Below are 25,105 nucleotides of genomic sequence, written 5' to 3' on the forward strand. Positions count from 1 at the left end.
TGCCTAATGCAACACATGCAAAAAAATGCAACTATAGCAGGCTCGGCTATTCTAAGATGGCATATGAAATGCTACAACTATCATGTATTCAATTTGGAATTGAAAGTATAATGCAGTTAGTATGATGCGCCGAGCCCGGTGCATGCAATACAGATGAATGATGCAAACATGCTGTCATACTGTATGCTAATTAAAACATGCCCTAATCTAACCATCATAAGCGGATAAATAAAAGGGAGAAAGACGTGGGGTTGGAAGACATACAACACACACACGCACACTTATTACAGTTATGCCCTCGCGCAGAGGGTCCGAATAAATAATACAGTCCCGAATGAAAGAATACTACAGTCCAAATATTACAGTCCGAATAATATACAAATTCCTAATTAATTAACAAATTAACTAAGAAAACTGTAAAACTGGCATGCAAGCCAGGGACTGCCTTGCTCCTGATGAATGATGTATGTTTGGGCTGCCTTGCGCGGAAATCCACCGGGATGCCCCAATTAACCTCTGTTTAGCAATTATTCTTGAAATGCGTGCCAAGTTCCGAAAAGTTGCCGATTCTTCATTTTGCTGCAACAGAGAGCAGGAAAGGGGCATAGCAATGTATTTTCACAAATATATGCATGCCTCGATCCTCGTGCCACCAATCACGCATACCGAGGCATGATGGCCGAGGAGTCGAAATGCACAATTCAATATAGGACGAATGCACACGAAAACACAGCTAAAACCTAACTCCATCATGGATAATCCGGAGTGTCGGTGACTGGGGAATTGAGATACATTCCGTCACTCGGAGTACGAAATGTACCTCGTTTCCCGTGCCCAGGCTAACTCCTATCCCGAACACGATGCAATATGCATGACATGCATGAAATGCGACTAAGATACAATCCTAACATACACAATACTATGAAGATGAGATGCCTCGAAATGCGTGCACACGGGCACGCGAATCGAGAAAATGACAGAATGCGATCTAAGATACAACCTAGTATGCACTATGCTGTAAAAATGAGATGCCTCGAAATGCGTGCACACGGGCACGCGAACCGAGGCAATGACATATGCAATGCAAATGACATGGAAATGTGATATGGGCTTACACTAATATTAGAGAGCCTCAGCCACACTCACATAAGAGGCCGATAGATGAAAATGAAGTGCCTCGAAATGCGTGCACGCGGGCATGCAAACCGAGTCAATGGCATACGCAATGCAATGTCATGGAAATGATATGCAAACATGCTAATGGAATTGAAGCACTGAAATGTGGGGGAAAACAGCCCCGAAACGAGGCGAAAGTACACCCGATGCATGGAATAGTCCCGAAATATGAATTTTGGCGCCCGAAATGGCCTATAGCTATACCAAACATGCACAATATGGACATGCGATGAAAATACAGAAGCAAGGAAATCCCAAGATAAGCATTTTTCCAGTTCAAAACATGGCCCAACAGCAAACAAAGATAGGGCAACAATGGCATGCAAAAATGGCCCTAAACAAGAGATTATGAAGCAACTCACAGCTGCTAACTCCAAATAGGTTAGGGCCCTTCAACAACATTGAAGAGGGGCCCAAAATATGATGTTTTCCAGAACTGTAAAAACCCCAAAACAAACACAGGTATGGCTGCACTCCCATGCAAGAAAAGGGCCAAAAGGTGGCCAAAGAGGCAAGTGGTATATGCAAAGCCCAAACTGAAAAATTCCCTTCTACAACATTGAAGAGGGACCAAAAATATGACTATTTACAGAACTATAAAATCTCCAAAACAGTATACAAACATGCTAGAAATGCAATGCAAAATGAGGCTCAAAAGTGGCTATAACACAAAGTATGCAAAATATTCATCAAACAGCCAAAGACCCTTAATGAAACATGAAGAATGGGCCAAAATAAGACTATTTTTAGTACTGTAAAAAGGCCAAAAACCGAAGCATGATAGGCTGCCAAAACATGCAAAAATAGGGACCAAAGAGGGAATATAAAGGCAAGTGTAGCAAATATGCCTCAAACCATGAAAGGCCCTCAATGAAACATGAACAATGGGCCATAATAAGAACTTTTATAGCTCTGTAAAATGACCAAAAATGGAACCAAGGTAGGCTGCCATGTCATACAAGAATTGGGGACCAAAGATGGATACAAAGACAAGTGGTACATGGATGTCCCAAACAAAGATGAGCCCTTCTTCAATGTTGAAGAGGGGATCAAAATAAGCCTACTTACAGTTCATGAGAAACTCCAAAATAGATCACACGTAGGTTAGAAAAAGCATGCAAAATATTGACATACAAGGAGGGTATTGAAGCAAGTGCAAGATGGAGGGCTCAAACAGGGTTGAGCCCTTAATGAGACATGAAAATGAGCTCAAAAAAATGACCTTTTCAGTTTTTGTCGGAGCTCAAAACAATAAGCATGTATGGCTTGCAAAAGATACAAGAAATGGGCCAAAAAAGGGGAAATTGCAACTCACCCTTGAAGACCAATTCTTTTGTTGCTTCTTGGGCCAAATTTGTTGCCTCTTAGCTGCTGGAATTCCTCCCCTTGCTGCTGGATTGGAGTGGTGGTGGTAGAGCTTGGTGGTGTAGAAGAAATGGTAGTGTAGAACTTGAAGATTTTTAAGGAAATGAGGGAGATGGAGAGGGAGTTTTGTATTCAAGCTTGACGAGCAAATTTTCTAACCCCAAAAATAAGTGTTGGCCCTTGGTTATATGGAACAAAAGAGGGTGTAAAGGTGGGGGAAAAAGGAGGCAAACTTTCCCGCACAAAATATCCCCCGGATACAGATATTTTCTGGGGGATAAAGCTACACAGCTGTAAAGTGAACAGTGTGAGGATCATGGCCGGCCAAGTATTTTTGTTGCAGGTGGCCAGCCGACCACATCCCCTAGCCGGCCGGCTAGGGGTCAAAAGGGTCAAGTTTAAATAGTGGCCGGCCACCACAAAAAGGTGGCCTCCCAAGTCTCCTCTTCACAACCCTGTGGTTCGAATTTGGAAATTCTAAAACAGGAGGGAGAACAAGCCATTTTGAGGAGGGGTTCAAAAGGTTCAAATGGAATTAATGGCCGGCCATAAACTTTTAGGGTCCTCCCATGTGTGTACATCACAAATATGTGGTTTGTGGTTGAAGAAAGTGGCCCCAAGGTGTTCAACATTAGCCCGGAAGGAGGGGTTCAAAAGGGTCAAGCAACATTAGTGGCCGGCCATAAACTTTTAGGGTCCTCCCATGTATGTACATCACAAATATGTGGTTTGGGGTTGAAGAAAGTGGCCCCAAGGTGTTCAACATTGGCTCGGAAGTGCGAAAAACGGGCGTCGGAGGGCGAAAAATGGAATATAACTGGTTGCCGAGATAATTGCTGGCCTCCCACCCTCCAGTGACCTTCCTGGTGATAAAACAGAGCCACCTACCAAAAATGAACGAAAACCGATGCAAAACGAAGGCTCGGGGGCCAAAACACGCAGTTCGGGGTCCCGAAAATGGGCTGCCGAGCACCGAAAGTGGCAATCGGCTACGAAGTGGGTTTCTTAGACCCCAGTGTCCCTCAAAAGGGATTAAAAAGGAAGCATGCCAAAAATCAGAGCAAACGGAGATGGTTAGGCGGTCCCGAACTGAGGCACACGGCCAACGGTCCCGAAAAACCGGAAACCGGACTCCGAAATGGGCAAAATGGCCTGCGGCCACAAAATGTAGCCCACGGCCACTGAGAGATGGTCTAATGGACCTCTCCCTCCCCTCAAGAAAAGAAACAGTGAAAACCGAGCCTGGTTCGCAAACCGAGGCAAAGCACAAAAGAGGGTTCGGAAGTCCGGAGGCAGGGCTCACGGCCGTGACTCTGAGACTTCTGAACAAGCACATTATGTAATATCACCAAGCGCTCAATCGGTGACGTCTGAGTCTTAAGGTCGGTCAAAAATGGGGTGTCTACAGTATCCTCGCGGTTAGACTTTCAAAATAGTCGAATAAACTCACGAGCATACCCTTGCATATGAATGGAGACACACGATCCTTTCGGCGCAAGGCCATGGGATTTGGTCGATTTGATTGGCCAGGCTGTAGCCGTTAAGATTAACGAATCTGCCCTTGCTTGTTATGAGTTGAAACGGCTGCCCTTGCCCTTGCCCTTGCCCTTGCCCTTGCCCCAGTCATTAGTTCGAGTGGTTGAGGCACACGTAGATCGACATCGGGATTAGATATTTGACCGAACAGATTAATAAATCTGCCCTTGCCCCAGCCAATGTATGAACTGGATAGGCCGAATACTATTAGTTCATGGAGTGGCTGAGGCATACGTAGATTGGCATCCGGTTTAGATATTTGGCCGATTAGATTAATAAATCTACCCTTGCCCAGCCAATGTATGAACTGGAAAGGCCGAATACTATTAGTTCATGGAGTGGCTGAGGCACACGTAGATCGACACCGGGCTTTTGAAGTTTATCATTAATGAAATCGCCTCGGGGGCGCTGCACCCATTGGGAATAAATAGGGTGAATTCTTCACGCCCGCAAATCCCATTATTGTGTTCAGACTCAATTTAAACCAGGCTATTGAGGAAGGTTAGATACAACGAATGTCAGGTAGGCTATTCTTCAACAGCAGAGGAGAGGGAAGGACGTTGGCTGAGTTGGATACAGAGATGAATCGCAGTGGCGAGCCTATGCGCACGGGAAGTAGGACGTCGAGGGAACGGGAAAAATGTTAGTAGTAGATCACCCAGAAGGGAACAACAGCAATGGGGCAGCCCCCCTCGATCGTGACCGAGAGGTGAATCCGACGCGACCCCGTGACTGTTGAGTTTTGCGGTTTTTGTGAGGAATAAACCGATGACAGAAGCGGATTCAATTGTTCATGACCCAGGTGTGGCAATCGAGTTCGCTCGATAGATTTTTCCACCAGAAGTCCAGCAGTCGATGGTCGGTCGACAGGATTTCGAAGTATTTCGAGAGGTTGTCCATGGGGCGGTGAAAGGGCTGTACACCGCCTATGAAATCGGCATGTGCCTTTGTGCCGCGCGACGTGAAATAGAGAAGAAGGATGAACGAATTCGAAACTTGGAGGCTAGCGTGAAAAAGGTCGAGCGTGAGCTAAGGAAAGCCAAAACTGCCAAGTCGTGCGTGGCCGGCCAATCTAACTAGGTCGTTGGGGAAAGAGTGATGCAACGGCTGATAAGCCATGTGATTTCCGATCGAGAGATGACAAGCATGTTTGCAGTAGAGACTGTGAGGTTCAGTGGTTCTAAGAAAGGCTTCCACAACGACTGGAAAGTCAGGAAAGACAAGGCCAAGGAGAAACTCACCGAGGAAGTATGCCGATGCGAGAATCAGGGTTTCAGGCATGGGTGGATTAAGGCTCTCCAAGCCGTTGAGGCTCTGCGAAAAGTAGGCGTCGAATCGGCGTCACCGTTATACCAACGTCATAACTTTCCCTTTGGCGCTTTCGAAATCAAGAAGAGCGACGACGAGGGTGAGGTTGAATAAAATTGAACATATTATAAATGCTCCAACGGATTGGGTGCAAATTATGTACTTATTGGTTAATTTAATAAAATACCCTGTTTCAAATGTGTGCATGTTTCAATTTATGTTTATAACGCATGCTTTTTAATCATGAAAATCATAAGCAGCACACCGAAGCCGGATTATTATTCGGCCCTAGCGCGTCATGCACGGATGGGCGCTCCGAATCCGGAGTCTCATTCAGCCCAAACACGACCTGCATGGATGGGGCTCCAAATTCGGAGGCTTTTTCATTATGGCCAATTGTGATATCCATGAAGGGTGCTCCGAATCCAGAATCTCATTCGGCCCAAACGTGACCTGCACGAATGGGGCTCCGAATTCGAAGACTTTTTCATCATGGCCAATCGTGATATCCACGAAGGGCGCTCCGAATTCGGAATCTCATTTGGCCCAAACGTGACCTGCATGGATGGGGCTCCGAATTCGAAGGCTTTTTCATCATGGCCAATCGTGATATCCACGAAGGGCGCTCCGAATTCGGAATCTCATTTGGCCCAAACGTGACCTGCATGGATGGGGCTCCGAATTCGAAGGCTTTTTCATCTTGACCGATCGTGATTCACGAAGGGCGCTCCGGATCCGGAGTCTTATTTCCCCAACCGTGACTTGCATAGATGGGGCTCCGAATTCAGAGGCTTTTTCATCTTGGCCGATTATGATTCACGAAGGCCGCTCCGGATTTGGAGTCTCATTTAGCCCAACCGTGACCTGCACGGATGGGGCTCCGAATTCGGAGGCTTTTTCATCTTGGCTAATCGTGATATCCACGAAGGGCGCTCTGAATCCGAAATCTCATTCGGCCCAAATGTGACCTGCACGGATGGGGCTCCGAATTCAGAGGCTTTTTCATCTTGGTCAATCGTGATTCACGAAGGGCGCTCCAGATCCGGAGTCTCATTCGGCCCAACCGTGACCTGCACGGACGGGGCTCCGAATTCGAAGGCTTTTTCATCTTGGCCGATCGTGATTCATGAAGGGCACTCCAGATTCGGAGTCTCATTCGGACCAACTGTGACCTGCACGGATGGGGCTCCAAATCTGGAGGCTTCTTCATCTTGGCCAATCGTGATATCCACGAAGCGCGCTCCGAATCCGGAGTCTCATTCGGCCCAAACATGACATGCACGGATGGGGCACTGAATTCGGACGCTTTTTCATCTTGGCTAATCGTGATATCCATGAAGGGCGCACCGAATCTGGAGTCCCATTCGGCCCAAGCGTGACATGCACGGATAGGGCTCCAAATTCGGAGGCCTTTTCATCTTGGCCAATCGTGATATCCACGAAGGGCGTTTCAAATCCGGAGTCTTTTTCGGCCCAAGCATGTCCTGCACGGATGGGGCTCCAAATTTGGAGGGTTTTTCATCTTGGCCAATCGTGATATCCACGAAAGGTGCTCCGAATCCGGAGTTTTTTTCTGCCCAAGCGTATCCTGCACGGATGGGGCTGCGAATTCGGAGGCTTTTTCATCTTGGCCAATCGTGATATCCACGAAGGGCGCTCCGAATTCAGAGTCTTTTTACTTCGAACAAAAATTCCGTAGAGTGATACAAAAAGTTGGATTATGAAAGTAAAAATTGTACACGGCAAATACACAAAACAAGTCATGACCCACATGCCGGATTAATGATAAAATTTACGCAAATGCGTGGCATTCCAAGGTTGTGGCAGGCTCCTCCCAGACATGTCTTTGGGTCGATATGCCCCTGTACCCACGATTGAATCGATCTGATAGGGGCCGTCCCAGTTAGGACCCAGTTTTCCGTCTGCCAGATTCTTAGCAACTGGAAGTACTTTCTTGAGGACCAATTCTCCTGGGGCATAGCGGCGTAACTGTACACGTTGATTATACGACTTAGCAAGCTGCTGCTGGTACCGTGCCATGGATGCAAGGTCACGATCTCTTCGTTCTTCAATCAGAATCAAATCCAAGGCCAGCATCATGTCGTTTCGGCCCATATCGAAAACTTTTGATTTCAAGGTTGGGAGTCCGATCTCCTGGGGAATGATTGCCTGGGTTCCAAAGCATAAAGCAAACGGTGTTTCCCCAGTGGATCGCCTCAGCGTAGTTCGATGAGCCCACAACACACTTGGCAATTCTTCGATCCATTTACCTTTAGCTTTCTCTAGCCTCTTCTTGATGCCGTCCAGGATGGATTTGTTAGAGGCTTCGGCTTGACCATTACTTTGCGGGTAAGCCGGCGTGGAGAAATAAGGCCAGATACCATACTTGCTGCACAGCTCTCGGTAGACGCCGCAATCAAACTGGGTGCCGTTGTATGAGATAAGTGCTCTTGGAATGCCGAATCCTGTTATGATATTTCTCCATGCAAAGCGCTTAACGTCAGCATCTCGAATATGCGTTAGTGCCTCCGCTTCGACCCATTTTGTGAAGTAATCTGTCGCGACAATCAAGTATCGCTTGTTTCCTAGGGCCTGCGGCAATGGTCCGACGATATCAAGTCCCCACTGGGCGAACGGCCAAGGGCTGGTGATAGAGCTTAACTTTTCAGCAGGTAGATGGGTTAAGGGAGAAAACCTCTAGCACTGTTCACATTTTTTTACATAACATTCGGCATCAGCTCTCATTGTCGGCCAATAATACCCCTGTGTTATAGCTCGATGGGCCAAAGAGCACCCGCTAGACTGGGCACCACAGCTACCTTCATGTATTTCAGTCAGGAGTTCTTTGACTTTATCCGGATGAACACATTCCAGGTATAGGCCAGAAAGGGATTTTTTGTAAAGCTTTCCTTGTGGATCCAAGTAGTATTGCAGAGCTTTGTTTCGCAGCTTGTGCGCTTCTTTCTTATCCGACAGGAGCTGTTCGGAAGACAGGAACGCAGCAATGGAGTCCATCCAACTCGGACCTGACTCTATGACATTGATCTGGACTTCCTCTGAAGGGCCAATGCTCGGCTTAGGGACGAAACCCACTTCAATTGTCCGTTTAATCTCTGAGTTAATGGCGGAGGCTAAGCAAGCTAGGGCGTCTGTATGTGTGTTCTAATCACGGGTTATTTGGTTCAATTCATGATGATCAAATTATGCCAGCAAGGAATTTTTCGTTTTCATGTAAGCGGCCATATGGTCGTTTTTGGCCGCGTACTATCCCTTTAATTGATTGATCACAAGTTTTGAATCACAAAATATAAGCAAACGCCGGGCACCCAGGAGATGAGCATTCCGCAAACCGGTTAGCAGGGCTTCGTATTCGGCCTCATTGTTCGATGCTTCGAAGCCGAGTTTGACAGCCTGCTCAATTATTGCTCCGTCAGGAGCCATGATCACTACTCTGGCTCCGCTGTCGCGTTGATTGGACGATCCATCACAGTACAGCTGCCAAATGTCCCCAACATAAATTCTCCAGTTCAGCTTAGGTTGAATTTTTTCAGACTTCAAGTTAGCGTGACCCTCAGTGAATTCTGCCACAAAGTCAGCAAGCACTTGCCCTTTGATTGAGGTTCTAGGCAGGAACTAAATATCATACTGGCCGAGTTCAAGGGCCCACTTTGAAACACGCCCTGATGCTTCTGCACTGCGGAGCATTGCCCGGAGGGGGTAGTCCGTTAGTACCCCAATGGTATGCCCCTGAAAGTAATGCATCAGTTTTCTTGCTGCCATGATGAGGGCTAGGATGAGTTTTTTCAACGGAAGGTAACATGTTTCGGTATCAACCATTGCCTTGCTCACATAATACACTGGTCGCTGCTCCCCAAACTCTTTCTTTAACAGTACGGTGTTGACGGCCCGGTCAGAGACGACCAGATATAAAATGAGCGGGTCGCCTGTCGATGGTGTTGTCAATAGTGGAACTGATCGAAGATAGGTCTTCAGATCGTTGAAAGCAGCTTCGCACTCAGAGGTCCATTCAAAAGCTTTACCCTGCCGTAGGGTGTGAAATAATTGTCGACAGCGGTCCGTGGAACAACTGATGAACCTGTTGAATGCGGCGGCCATCTCCATCAACTTTTGAACCTCCTTGACCGATTGAGGGGAGCCAAGTTTCGGGATTACTGTGATTTGCCACGGGTTGGCTTCGATTCCTCGGTGGTTGACAATGTAAACCAAGAATTTGCCAGAGCCGTTCCCAAACGCACATTTGGAAGCGTTCAGCTTCATTCTATATTTGCGTAAAATGCCGAATGTTTCTTCTAGATCGGCTAGATGATTTTGCTCTTCTTTGGACTTGACCACCATATCATCAATGTACACTTCCATAGTGTGGCTGAGTTGCTCCTTGAACATGGCAGTGACTAGTTTTTGGTAAGTTGCCCCTGCATTCTTCAGCCCAAAAGGCATAACCTTATAGCAATAGGTTCCTCTTGGAGTATGGAATGCAGTTTTGTCTTGGTCCTCCGGATGCATGGCAATTTGATGGTAGCCTCTGTAGGCATCGAGGAAGCTCATACGCTGATGACGTGCCGTAGCGTCCACAAGTTGGTCTATTCTGGGGAGGGGAAAACAATCCTTGGGGCAGGCTTTGTTTAGGTCTGTGAAATCAATGCAGACTCGCCAAGTCCTATTTTTCTTCTTCACAACCACAGTGTTCGAGAGCCATGTAGGGTAGGTCACTTCCTTGATTGCCCCAGCGTCGAGCAATTGGTCAACCTCTTTAACAAAAGCGGCAGTGTGCTCTGCGGCTGACCGCCAACTTTTCTGAATAATCAGCTTGCATTTAGGGTCAACGTTTCAACGGTGCTACGAAACAGACAGATCCGCACCCGGCATCTCATATGGTGTCCATGCAAATACATCAAGGTTGCTGAGCAAGAAGGAAATTAGCTGCTGCCTATCGGCTTCATTCAGGGAGGCACCGACCATGAAGAACCTGTCTGGGTTTCCGTCAATTTCAACTCGATCCAAGGCTTCCATGGCCTTTTTACTCGGGAGCCACCCAACATTGTCAAGGCTCTCTCGAGCCGGCACCTCAATAGAATTCACTTCCAACTCTTTTGGTGTCTTTGCAGCAAGGAGATAACATGCTTGTGCCGATTTCTAGAAGCCACGGATTTGCTCAATGCCGCGTTTTGTCGGGAAGCGGAGCAGTTGATGATAGGTGCTTGGCACGGCCTGCATGGTATGCAACCAAGTTCGCCCCATGATGAGATTATACGGCGAAGGCAACTTGACGACCAAGAATTCCACATCCACTGTTTGGGAGCCCGCTCAAACTAGTAGTGTGATTTTGCCCAACGGGTATTCCGGATTAGCGTTGAACCTGAATAATGGATAAGGGCCCGTAGACAGGTCTGACTCGGAGAACCCGAGTTTGATGAAAGTCTTGTAATACATAACCTCAGAAGTACTCCCCTAGTCTATGAGAACGCGTTCAACGGTGAATCAGTTTACGCGTATTTCGATGACCAATGGATCAATGTGGGGGAGTGTTACGCCGATAAAATCATAATCGTCGAAGACAATATTCAGAGCTTCATGGGGCCATTTTTCTGGTGTGATCTGCTTTTGGGGGCCTAGATGCGACTGAATCGCATGCACGGTTGGGGCTGTTGGCAGGCTGTATATCATATGGATGACGCCGAGCGGAGGTGAATCCTGCCGTAGGGCAACTGTTTTGATTGAGTTGTTCTTTCGGACGTGTTGCTAGAGCCGACCGTCTTGTACCAACTCCTCAAGGTGATCTTTCAATGCATAGCAACTGTCGGTATCATGACCGTGATCTTTGTGATATTCGCACTGCCTATCCCGTCTCCTCGTGTCGGGAGGTCCCACCATTTTTTATGGTCATTTGAAGAACGGAAGGTGTTGAACCTTAGCCATAACCACACTGATCGGCTTCGATAATTTCGTATATTTCTTGTCTGCGCGCCTCGCGCACCTGCGATCCACCTGAAGCTGCTCATTAGCTCGGCATAGACATTGGTCGTTTGATCGGCGTGAATCCCGTTTTCTATCTCGCTTAGCCCGATTTCGTGATTCAGGGCTCTGTGGTGGTGCAGCATTTATCGGCTGCACGACTTCAGGCAGAGTTGACTTAGTGGCTTTATGCCTATCTTTGACCCGGAGGGCATCGTCTTCTACTTTGCAGTATTCCTCAACTTTTTTCATCAACGCCCAGACCGTTTTTGGGGGCCGTTTGGTCAAAGAACTGCGGAGGGCACTGTCTGGATGTAACCCCATCTTGAAGGCAGTAACGACCATGGAGTCATTGTAGGCATCATCTACCAGATTAAAACATTCCCAATACAGCGCCGAATACGCACGAAGGGTTTCCCCCGGTTGAATTTGCATTGCCTACAGAGAATCGGCTTGCTTCGGCTGGACCTCATTAGTGATGAACCTTGCCCTGAAGGATTTTTGGAGTTGGTGGAAGTTCTTGATTGAAGCCGGCTCCAACTTATAATACCATATGACGGCCAATGGTCTAAAACTGCTCAGAAATATTTAGCACATGAGAGCCTCGTCGTCTGCATGCAGTGTCATGGCCTGTTTATAATGACGGATGTGATCAGTGGGATCCGATTTTCCGTCATATAGGGTGAACGATGGAGTTTTGAACTTTTTGGGTAGTGCGACCCTTGCGATCCGTCGCATAAAGGGATCATGTTGGTTCACTTTGTCTGAACCATGTCGTCTTCGCTTATTCCGTGCATGCGGACTCTCTTCAGAGGAGCTGGAGGTTTCGACTCCTCCATTTTTTTGGGTTCTGGAGATAATGAGTCAGAATCACTGTCACTGTCTTGTTTCCGAATTCGAGGTCGTCAAACATCCTCTCTCAGAGGTCGTCCCGGATCTTGGTGTGCGACTTGCTGGGACTTTGCCACTTCCAAGGCTAGATCCTAACGAAGGCGCTCGTTCTTAGCGATCATGTTTTCCAACCTTTGTTCGTTTTGCTTGGCCTGTTTCATGATCGCTTGCATTGTCTCCTGCGTTGAAGTCGAAGGTGAGTCGAAGTTCAAGGCCCGTCGTGCGGTAATATTCTCTGGTCCAAGCATGTTGCTCGGAGTGATATCATCTCGTGATGTAAGGTCAGTAACGACTACCGGAGGATATTCCGTCACGCCCGCCATGGATATGCTGGTGTATTCCCATAGACGGTGCCAATTGTGGGGGAGTGGATTTGGATATACTCTTTGGATCCAATGGGGCACTCGAGATCCTCAGCTATTAACTTAAAAAGGAATGAACACTCCGGTCGGGAGTGCCGAAATTAGCGCTCCGACGGATAAGTCAGTATATACTCTCGATTGCTTGTATTTTAAGTTTAAGCATACTAGTTCTCACATATCTCTCTCTGGCTGATGTTCTTCTATTTATATCTTTTCTTTCTTCGGCCTCAGGGCTAGGCCCACTTTCAATTCGCCGTATAACTATTTACTCGGCTCCTTTTGTTGCAAACCACTCTTCACTCGGCCCCTTACTCAACTGGTTATTTGGCCGAATAGGGTAGGATTGGTATGTATAAGGCGGGGCCGAATGCTATATATATTTCGACTCTCGAGATCCAATTATTCGGCCTCTTTACGTCTCCTAATATTCGGCCCTCACAATGTTCATTCATCTAATTTAACATTAAACATTAACAAACTAGTGAACTAAAAATTCAACAATTCAAACAAATTATACAATAACAATTGAACATAAATAAATAACAAAAAATTATCATCAAAATCATTAAACAAAAAAAAAATACAACAAAATAATATTGAGCACAGACAATTGCATTCCAAAAAATAATTAAAGTATTGACCAACAATTAGAGGTTGGGGAAGGTGATTAATGTATATTTTTATTAGTTGGGGGAAGACCCAGTCAAGTCAATTTGTGGGCACTTAATTTTCTACCCCTTCTCTTCTCTCTCTCTCTCCAAGATTCTGAGCTACCATATTCAAGATGGCTTCGAGAAAAATGTCTGAAACTAGAGATATTGATACAGGTCTCGATGACAAAAAGCAAAAAAGGATAAAGAGCGAGAGCTATGTACCAGCGAAGAGCAGCAGCAGCGGCCGCGACGAGCAACGAGCGGCGGCAACGAGCGAAGAGCAGCAGCGGTGGCGCGGTGGCAGCAAGGCTAATGGCGCGCAGTGGCCACGATCGGCAAGGTAAGGAGGATGAGCAACAAGGGAGGCGCATAGCAGTCGATGAATGAAAGAGAGGGATTGGGGTGTGAGTTAGGTGTAATTGAGAATTCATTGTGTGTGTGTGTGTGTGTGAGGCTCTGTTTATTTACTTTGATAGATTTAATCCAATGGTTGGAATTGAACCTGGATATATATATATATATATATATTAGCTGGAAGGAAAAATGAAATCAATGGTGGGTTGGGTCGGTTGAACTGGCGAGTTGGCTTTTACGGACCACCACCCGCACCGACCCGCCCTCCATCCTCGTTGAACCCTCCACCCACCCAACCCGCCCGCCATAAGGAAAAAAAAATGTGTGCTTGGTGCAATTTGGTGCGATTTTAATGGTATTATGTACAATCCTGTTACAATTGCTGCAGATTGTGAGATTTATCTTTCTCATCATCACCTCCTCATCTCTATTGCATGCTATTTACCATTTTAGGCAATAGAACTGATCCAAGTTTTTCCTCCTTAAAATAAATAAAAACGTAACCAAGTTTTTTATGGAATTGCCGAGCAAAAACAAAAAAAAAAAAAGATCTTTATGGAATTGTTTGTAAATTTTTTTATATTACTTTGAAAAAAGTCTTTTTGTCAATGGTGTTTTGCTAAGATATTATGGAATTGATTCAATGTACAAATTTTAGAGACCATTGATTTAATTTGTTCAATTAAAAAAGTCAAGTTCCATTTGTCACTAGTAATCTTAGAAGTTTGAGATAAATATTATGAGGGAGGGATGGTGTTTTGCTAAGATATTATGGAATTGATTCAATGTAAAAATTTTAGAGACCATTGATTTAATTTGTTCAATAAAAAAAGGCAAGTTCCATTTGTCACTAGTAATCTTAGAAGTTTGAGATAAATATTACGAGGGGGGGGAGAACGCAACTAATACAAGTAATACGTAAATATAAAAATAATTAATAATAAAACATACATTTCAATATAAAGATATAACAATTATTTTATATATATATATATATATGATTAATGAATGGCCAATAATACTACATTTATTTATTTATTAATGATATTTAGTTTACCATCTCATGATCATGATTGCATTGGTTAAGTTTAGGGGTGCAACTTGGTCGGGTTGGGAGGTTGTCCAAGCCCAGCCCAAATTGTGCTGAGACCTGCCCAAACCCGAATTGTAACCCGAGGTAGTCTGTCCAAGCCCGACCCGAGTTAAACCCGAATTGCCCGAATTGTAAATGAATTTCAGTTTTTTTTTCCCAGCTACATTATTAAATTATTAAAATTTGACTCTATTTATAATTTTTTTTTTAAAAATAGAAAATTATTAATACCATCAAAACAAATAATTTATATAATGTAAGAGAGATGCCACTATAATAGTCCTTACAATTTATGAGTGAAAATAAAAAGAAAAAAAAGTAAGATTTTATGTTATTTATATATATAATATATATTCAATATGATTTAATAATATAAATTATTTTAATATCATGTAATGGCTAATAATTTATATATATATTTAATATTTTTATATATTTATATATGTATAATTCGGGCTTCGGGTTGCTCGGGTTGCTTGACGTCTTTGCCCAAGCCCGCCCAAATTTAATTCGGGCTTCTGAATTTTTGCCCAAGCCTGTACCGAATTTGAAAATATTTTGTCCAAGCCCTAAAAAAATTCGGGCTGAGCTCAGGTTGCTCGGGTTGAGCCCGTCCAAGTTGCACCGCTAGTTAAGTTGGTTCCATCACTTGTGACAATTTCAAGGCAATTGTAACAAATGATATGGTAAAAAATGTGATCATGTAAATGAATGACTTTCCCTTGTGGAAAAAAGGATAGACCCTAAGAATGAACCGTAAATCCAAATATATTTCTCAATCTTAATCGATATATGTGATTTGTAAGCAATTTTTAAAATTCGAGATTTGCTTATTTTGAAGAGTGGGTCCAATGTAGCTTTCATGATTGCATTGGTTAAGTTGGTTCCATCACCCCATTGTGTAATTATCTTTTTTTGTGTCCTTATTAAGTGGGGGAACTGTTCGTATAGGAACCATAAACCATAATTTCCAATTAAAAAATCTTCTCATAGAGGCAAAAGTTGAAAACCACCATCTAAAGACATTTTCAACCCCTATGGTTTGAGAAGTGATTATTTTAATTAATTTTTTAATTTTTTATAAAAAAAATTGAGAGAGTAATATGATAATTTACAATAATTTTTTAACTATATTAGTCGAATGCCAAACAAGGTTTATCAAATTTAAATTTGGATAAAAATCTTGCATAACACCTCTACACTCATTGACTCAAATTTATATGAAATTGAGTTTTACCCATGTTTTAACCCAAATTAAAGGAGACTTAAATATATACTCGAACTTTTTTCAAGATCCACAGCAGGAAATTCAACTTTTAGGGGCGTTTAAAAAATGCCCCTAAAAGTGACAAAAACGCCGCCAATTATTTTTGCGACGCTTAACACCAAACGCCGAGGACGCGGCCGTCGCTATAGCTTTATGGCGTGTTAAAAACGTCGTGATATTAAACGCCGCCAAATGTCCTGCTCAACACACGCTGACGTCTCTAACGATATTTAGCGACGTTTTGGAAAAACGCCGTCATATCTTTTTAAAAAACTATAGCCGTTAGATGTAGGGTTTAAGAGGTGTTTGTAGAAACGTCACCGTATCCTCTTTTTTTTTTTGAAATTGTGCTAATTTTATTGATTGAACTAAAAAAATACCAGTAATAACACTAATATAAAATTATAACTCCCATTCAAATAGCTGTAATGAAGCATTAATTCACTTTCTCATTCAATTAATATCCAATCACCATTACCCACAAAATTAACATATCCAAAATCAAAAAATCATGTTTTAACATTAACCACAAACTAACATATATCCAAAAATTATGTGTTAACATTAACCACAAACGAACATTCTTCTCATCTTCACCAAACCATTTTGAAGTGATAGTAGACATAGACACGTTAATGAAACTTGCTCCAGCCTCGTTGGCAATGGCCTTTGCCAACATTGTCTTCCCAGTGCCAGGACGCCCAAATAGCAATATTCCTCTGCATGGCTTTAAAAGGCCTCTCTTGAATAGGTCTGGTCTTTAAAGAGGTAGCATCACTAGTTCTTGGAGAGATTCTTTAATATCATCCAAAGCACCAATATCTTTGAATGTCACACCAATCTCACTAGCTGGTATGACTTCTGGCCTTGTGCGCTTCTCAAATTCATTGTCAGGAGGAATCTCCTGGTATAAGCAAACACCACGATGAGAAAAGAAGGGAACATGAGAAGAATAAACACTACAGAGACGGATGGTCATCATAAACTTCATGTTAAGTTTACAAAACTAAAAAAAATCAATCTACATGTCTATATATTATATGCGTGAAAGAATGCCAGTGATTCTTCAGTTGATTAATTAAATACTAAAAAAGTATCCGCAATTTTAACATGGAATGCAGAGGTGCAGGTGCTGGCATATATACATAGCGACTTGTAGAACCAATGGTAGAGAATAAGTAAATCCTAACAAAGAAATCTCAAAAATGAAATAATAAATCTAACCCACCAGAGCTTTTGATGCTAGCGCGCTGGGTTACCAGCATCCTTCACTGTTGAAGCTGATGCCTCTGTTAAAGCTGATGCCTGAGGGACTGTGCTTCCAACTTTTGTTTCTGGCTTCACAGCAGCAGCCTCATCCTTTGGTGCATCCTAGGACAACAAAAAGAGGACATCAAGAAAATACTCTTCATGTTCCATACAATTAGATTATTGAAAAAACATATGCACAACCATAAAAGGTTCAGTCTGTGCTTCCAGCTTTAAAGTATCCTTGCCAGAAGGCTTGCCTTCCTGGAATATGCTCAAACCATGGGACAAACTGTTCCATGACCAACAAAGTAAGTTAACGAGGCTTGAATGGTAAGGAAACCGCCAATATATATAATAATCTAACCTTGCGGATGAAATAACTAGCCTCCAATTAATATACTAATCTAACCTTGTTTTGATAAATAATATACTAATCTAACCTTGAGGATGAAATAACTAGCTTTCCATGTTCGTATTCAGGATCCTTGTTATTCATCAAATGATAAGAGACTGCAGATACTACAATTTCTTCTATATAGCTACCAAGAACCATCATGTCTGCTGCACAGATTGAACCCAGATCATCACAGTCAAGGTCATTAGCTGCAAGTACTTCAATAATGTGGTTTTTGTTGTCCTGATATTGGATCATCTTCATATCCTCCTCAAGTTGAGACTTCCAGCTGACAAGATGTGTTTCGTCTTCGGGTTCCATTGGTAAGCAACTGAATCTCTGTGATAATCTCAGCGGCTCACTATTTCACTTGCACTAGCAGTATTTTTGTTCACCAAAACCTGCATCGGAAATAACAAATAAGTGGTTAGTCATATTGCAATCAAAAGTAGTTTAAAAAGTATACTGAAAAAAACCGTCCAACCCAAAATGTTCACAAATTGGTATCAGTCTGACCATTTTTAAGTATTTGTAAGTTTTGTATTCCATTTCCACCTTCTGCATTCATGATAATGTGAAATATATCTTTTAGGGAACCCCGGGTCCCCAACTCAAATTTGAAGAGAAGTGAGAAGAAAATTAACTTCAATTTCATTTATTTTTCCCTTCAATTTTCCTTTTCCATAGAAAATTTCCTCTCCGAATCCATGATCCAATTACAACCCCAAGGTTTTCTCAAAATAAAGAAGATGTGATCATTTATTATGTCATGAGATTCATTTTAAATCAATGACAAACAACCAGCAATTTTGAAATTGATGATAACATCAATGGACAAATGCCAGCACACAAAAGAATTAAGAACTCTCATGAGAGGGATGGATGGAGATTAATTAAAATATGGATTTTACAATTTCAATGACATTGATTGATTAGATTCACATACCGTCTCCCCCTGGTTTAGAAAGAGCTTAGCAATTTCAATCCCAGCCTGAAATAAGCAAAACAATCAAATTTTCAATTTTTAAACACTCAATCACATTAAACTCCATGGACAGAACCAAAAAAATTAAAAACATAGTTTAAAAGCATTTGAAAATTAGTGGGGGAAAAAATCAGCTAACTAGTGAAGCAAATCAATTTTTCCTTTGCTCATAAGATACACAAATAGCTTTTTCTCCTCAACTCCAAACGGTTTTTTCATTCCTCTTCTTTTTTTCTTTTCTTTTTTTTTTATGATAAATATGAACTTTGAACACATATATAGGTAGGAAGTGTTATTCTAAAAGGTATGAATGGGTATAACTCCTGATTCAAGGATAACAAGAGCAACTAAAAATTATGTCCAAGAAATAACATAAAATAAAACCTAATCATGGCTCAATGAGAACAAAGGAGAAGAAATAAAGAAAGAAAATTACAATGCTCTAAGAAATCGATTCAAATTATCTATTATCCATTAAAATTGCACTGATGGTAACCAATATAACAAAGACAATTTTTCTTTGGCATCATGAATTTAACCTTTTGCAATAGATGAAATAATAAAAGTGTCCAACTTGGATATATATATATACATTGACAAATGGAGAATGTAAGATATCAAACAAACTTGAACTAGTCCACCCAGATTATCTCTAAGATCAAGAATAAAAGACGAGGCACCCAAGTCTTCGAGTCGCTTCATTGCTGCAAAAATAATTTCTTCCTTCAATTCAATCACAAAAAACAACTAAGATAGCAACTAGTATTCAATGAGAAAGAGAGAGAGCGAGGGCGGGGATAAATTCTACAAACAAGCACACCATGCAGGAGGGGCATGCTAAAGAACTTCATTATCTGGTTCATATTGCTACAACTATAGGAGAACCTTTAATGATATTTTCTCTGCTCATTTCCTGTTTTTCTCTTGTAAATTATTTTTCCAAAGTAAGTCTAATGATATTTTCTTGGAAGCAAAAAAGAAAAAGCATAAAATTCTGTAACATAACACAGGAATTATGGCTTAAACAAAGTTGTTTCAACTGAATGAGTAACTGCTTGACAGACCACTAAAAAGTATAGGATTACTCTGTAGCCAATAACAAAGCAAATATCACTCAAATCATTAAAACCCTTTAACGTATCTCCTCTTGGACAAGAAAGGTTTTGTTTGCCTTCTTCTAAAGCAAGAAAATTGGGGAAAAAAAATTAAAAATTAAAAACAACAATATCATTTAGCTATCACACTTTGTTTCACCACAAAGGATCAACCATATCGAAACAACAACAAAACACCTTCATACCTTGAATTTTGAAAGAATATTTTATCATTCTATGATATATTATATGAGATTTTAATGTTCCAAAATGAGGATAACTATGCAATCATTTTCCTTATACATGGATGCAATTTTCACCCAGTAGCATCAAGTGGAATTAAAAAGGAAAGATTTGATCAAATAAAATTCTAAGAAACACAAGAATATCCATGTTAACTAAGAGCAACATAAAAATGTAATCCTACTTAGAATAACAAAATGTTTGTCACAGCATTACCTTGGTCGGTGGTGGTGTGAGGCAATAGAAGCCCATTTTTGTTTCCTACAACAAAAATCAAATGATGGCATTGAGATAATCAGTTTAAAGCTCATGGGTCCTCAAATAGGTGCTTCCTCTGAATGTTAATAAGAATTACTCAACAGGATATTGACTTAATTCAAGACTTGATAGCATCACATTTAATAAGAATTACTCAACAGGATATTGATGTTACTTTAACAATCCAGACCCACCAGCGCAAGAACAAAAAAGAGAAAAGTGAAGACCTTGTTAATAATATATTACATATCAATGCCATCAGATTTAATATTCTTAACATTCTATAGCTGTTGATCACATTGTAAACGGTTACTAATGAACTAAAAAGGCATAGTTCAGTTCCCTAGATATATCACTTAAAATGTGTGAAAAAAACAACTTCCAAGGAAAATTATTAGACTATTCAATTGGTGAGACAGTAATGGAAAAGGCATTTTAAAAATTCAATCTGCTTCCAGCCTGCAGTAAACACCTACTTTTTAACCACTAAAACTTGAATTTGAATGATTAAAACCGAGTCCAGAGTCTAAACTTCAGATCCATTCCATTTCAATTTGACAAAATACAGAAGATAGTTTTGAAAAGTGATGATTCAAACAAAAATCAATGCAAACATCACCTGCTGGCCAGATCGTTTATATATATCTAACGCTTTCATTGCTTCATGTCTTGGCATCTCAAAAAACTGGAAAAAATAAAAAATAAAAAATAAAAGAAAACAAATAAAAAATAAAAAAACTAAAGCATAAAGTCTAAGCAAACGAAAAGCTCCACCTAATACCATGTTAAAGTTGGAAATATTGCAAGAAAATAAAGGCAATTCACCTTATCAACCAGATTGATGATTCCATCATTAATTGCACAATAAATCTTAAAACTCTCTTTGAGTACCTGAAAATTACATATATTGACGAGGTCAAGCATAAAATTTAGTCAAATTTAGGACTAGCTTTTATTCGCCAATAATTTTTCCCTTTTTTTTATTCTAATCCTTAGGCTACGATTAGGATTTCATCTATTATATATAATAGCCATGTTGAACAAGCATAAAGGATATCAAAACCATTCAAAGAGAGAGCAACTAACCTTTCTAAATGTGGTTAATTAAACGAAGAAGAATCACTGAACTGAAGAAGAATCGAGAGAGATTTGAGTGAGAGAAAGAGAGAGCAACTAACCTCTGATCGAAGAAGACGAATAGCTCCAAATCCACAGAGATAAATCACAGAGCTATGCTCAAAATTAAACTTTGAAATCGCAATCCGAGATGAATCACCGAACTGAAGAAGAATCGAAGAAGAATCACTGAACTGAAGATGAATCGAGAGAGATTTGAGTGAGAGAAAGAGAGAGCAACTAACCTCTGATCGAAGAAGACGAAGAGTTCCAAATCCATGGAGATGAATCACGGATCTACGCTCAAAATCGAACTTCAAAACCGCAATCCCGAGATGAATCACCGAACTGAAGAAGAATCGAAGAAGAATCGAGAGAGATTTGAGTGAGAGAGAGAGAGAGAGCATGGAGTGAGTGAGAAGGAGACAGCGGTGCTCAAAATAGGTTTTCAAAATAAAAACTGAGAGAGATAAAAGAGGGTGTGAAGGGAGACAGGGAAAAGGGTGTGAAGAGAGAGGTTTGAGGCGTTTTTTTAAACGTTTTCTATCTACAAAACGGTACCGTTTTACCTAACAACAAAGGCGACGTTTAAAAAACGCCGTTAATTATGAAAAAAGGTGACGTTTAATTAAACACCGTTAAATCCTCATTTTCCTGTAGTGATCTTTTTGTAATTTTAAAATTTACCACTCTGCCATTATTGTAGTTTTACTCAAATTTACGTTCAAATCTAAGTTTATCCAAAATATTTAAATGTAGATGAACTTTTCAAATTTTGCTTGTCACATCATTTTGGCCGGGGGAGGGGGGAGGGAATTATGTGGATGAATCATTTTTCTTAAATTTGAGTAAAAATTTAAGAGTCGAAGATGGCCTAACAAACTTTTTAAAATCTGGCCTCAATTAAATTGAAATAAGCTTAAATTATTTTACAATAGGCCTAAGTTTATTGGTTTTGTCGTAATGCTTGGTTAGTTGGCTTATTGTTTAGGGCAAATTACACTAGTAATCTCTATATTTTATTTCTTGTGTCATTTAGATCCTTACACTTTTAATTGGCTCAATTTTGACCATTCATTTTAAAGTTTGTATCAATTTGGTCTAATTGATAATATTGTTAGTGTTTTTTTTAAAAAATTATCACTAAATTGGTTGAGATTAACTCAAGTACGTTTATAATTTTACACTTCAAAATATGACACATAACAATTCAATGCATATTTTCTATTAAAAAAAATGCTAAGAATTCAAATCAATTGGACCAAATTGAGACAAAGTCATAAATTTATGGTCAGAATCAAGCCAATTGAAATTAAAAGGACTAAAATTTCACAATGACCAAAATACAAAAACTGCCGTCGTAATTTGCCCCATTGTTTATTGACTAATACAATTCTAAAGCAAGGCAAATACGTAACCTTAAGAAATTGTGAGTGTTGAGCAAGAATTCTAAGGTTGACTCAATGAGACACCTATAAATATACCTTGTTGTATATGATAAAAATATAAGTTGATCCAACAAGGTTGAACTATCTACTCCAAAAAGAGAGCCTAGAAGAGAACAAAATGGGAGAGTTCAATACTTAAGGGTCAAAGGTTATGAGGATAAGTAGCGCTGTGTGCCTTCGTGCCCTCCTAGGAATGCTTTTCAGTGTTTAACTTGGCTTATTTTTGAATGTGTGTCCAAGGAATTTGGAGGAAAGAAAACACATATCACTTTAAGAATAAATTTGGTGAGTTTGAATTTGTTTCACTTTTCATATTTATCTAAATATTTGGTATCTACTTTTTGACTCATTTCTATAAAAATTAACCCTGTGATTCCTAGAAAACAAAATAAAAAATGAAACACAATAAATAAATTAAAAGTGATAATTCTCATGTCTTGCATCTCATTTTAGTTTTCAATCTTATGATTTTTAATCTTCTCCCAATCGACAATTTGAAATCCAAATGTACAGATCAATTATATAGCATTGTGGCAAGAGGATTCATGATGGCTTCATCACTTTGACAATCAAAGTTCTCAATTTCTCCATTGCCAAATGTTTACAGTTCAGATACTTGAGGCCACTGTAGCCTGCACATTCGACTACATCGATGCTATTTTGGGTTTTGTTGACTCGATCAGTTTCTTCAATGTACTCTTGATTTTGATTTGTTTAATCTCTTCGGAAAGTTCATTCAAGCCAAAATGCTATCATCGATCGCTATTGAACTAACACAATTGCAACAACCCAACATTTCGGACCACAATTACTGTTATCCAGTCCACTAAAGAAACCTGGACACATATGGAGAGGGTTGCTTCAAATGGAGATAGCATTATTTGAGCCTACTTTGATTCTACGGGTCGCGTCATCTTCAACCTCACTCCATTCTTATTAATAATTGAACCTACATAACGAAATTGCTCACCCTTTGGTATCTCCTGCTTTTCAACCTCAACTTGTCTGTTATTTCTATTTCTACTGTTACTGAAGTAATATTCCAAGTGTAAAATTTCAGTATTATTTTTAAATGTTTGTTAACGACTCAAGTGCTTCTATTCTATCTAAATTTCTAATTTAGTGTTAATTCCTCTTTTAATTTCATCCACTATGATAATAACATCCGTAAATAGCATAAATCATAAGACATCATCTAAAATATGTCTAACCAATTCATCGATAATTAAGGCAAATAGGTACGGACTTGAGGCTAACTCTTGGCGTAATCTTCAAGTAATCAGAATTTCATTTGTTTCTCTTGCAAGTGAATTAATTGTAGTCACAATTTCATTATACATGCCCTTCATCGCATTAATATAACCTCTTTGTTAATATTTTTTCTCTAACACCCACCATATTATATCTCTAAGCACACCCCATCTTAAGTTTGTTTGTTTGTTTGTTTTTTTTTTCTTCTTCTAAATCCATAAAAACTATAAGCATATTCTTCTTCTTTTTCCTCCTTATTTTTCTATTAATATTTCAGCTAAATATTTCACTAATTTAATATGAAACCAAGAATAATTAAATGGGGAAAATAGAGACCAATTGATAAATTTATAAAATTACCAAAACACCATATGGCAAAATAGTTGGGGTTAAAAGTGTCTATAAGAAAATGTTCACTATCTTATAAAACAACAACTGTTCTTTGGTAAATTATATGAAAACAAGCTACAACTTAACCGTATGAGAAACGGGATAAGGAATGTAGAATCAATGCAGTTTTACACCATCGAGCCAATTAAGCGCAGGTAATATCTTAACCAGAAACAACTTAAACTCTTCTTCAGTAACAACAATAATGTCTAATTGTGTCAACTTCGAGTCTTTAAAAATTGCAAACGCTTCCCAGTAATTTGTCACATTGACACCACCAATTACAAATTCACCAAAATTCCAATCACTTCCTACTATATGGGAGAGGGGAGAAGAGCACAAGTATCTTCTTGTGTCGACGGCGTGTGCACCGATTTCGTTGTATGCGATATCCAACACTTTCAATGACTTTAGCAGTTTTAAAGACTCCAGGGCAGAAAAACTACCCATTTTGTTGTTACTAAGGTTCAAGCAAGAAAGAAGCTGCATAGCTTGCAATCCTGTCATAAAGACCGATAAAAAGCACTCATTTACTTTCATTTAAATAATCATTAGAAATGCCTTTTAAGCATCAAAATGCATCGCGAAACTATCAGACTTTGACTGGCACCATTTTACAAAATAAAGATGGCCATGCAATAAGCTAATGTTGTACAAATGTGTATAATATTGTATATATGAAGACATGATACACACA

The 25,105-nt window shown here is 40.6% G+C and overlaps 3 long non-coding RNA genes across 3 annotated transcripts; all 3 read right to left on the bottom strand.

The window, feature by feature from the left end:
- Positions 1–234: 234 nt before the first annotated feature.
- LOC145801943 (uncharacterized) lies at positions 235–13,693 on the bottom strand. Its single transcript, XR_014343882.1, has 2 exons — positions 13,487–13,693; positions 235–579 (listed from the first exon to the last, which is right to left on the bottom strand). It is a non-coding gene; the product is annotated as an uncharacterized LOC145801943 (long non-coding RNA).
- A 3,992-nt stretch (positions 13,694–17,685) lies between these two features.
- Positions 17,686–20,255, bottom strand: LOC145803122 (uncharacterized). The gene is made up of 3 exons (XR_014345232.1): positions 20,162–20,255; positions 18,570–18,614; positions 17,686–18,024 (listed from the first exon to the last, which is right to left on the bottom strand). It is a non-coding gene; the product is annotated as an uncharacterized LOC145803122 (long non-coding RNA).
- A 505-nt stretch (positions 20,256–20,760) lies between these two features.
- LOC145803123 (uncharacterized) lies at positions 20,761–21,733 on the bottom strand. Its single transcript, XR_014345233.1, has 3 exons — positions 21,565–21,733; positions 21,029–21,094; positions 20,761–20,888 (listed from the first exon to the last, which is right to left on the bottom strand). It is a non-coding gene; the product is annotated as an uncharacterized LOC145803123 (long non-coding RNA).
- Positions 21,734–25,105: the final 3,372 nt, after the last annotated feature.

This window comes from Camellia sinensis, chromosome 11 (genome assembly GCF_055761805.1).
Source record: "Camellia sinensis isolate YWXY chromosome 11, ASM5576180v1, whole genome shotgun sequence".
Taxonomy (NCBI): Eukaryota; Viridiplantae; Streptophyta; class Magnoliopsida; order Ericales; family Theaceae; genus Camellia; species Camellia sinensis.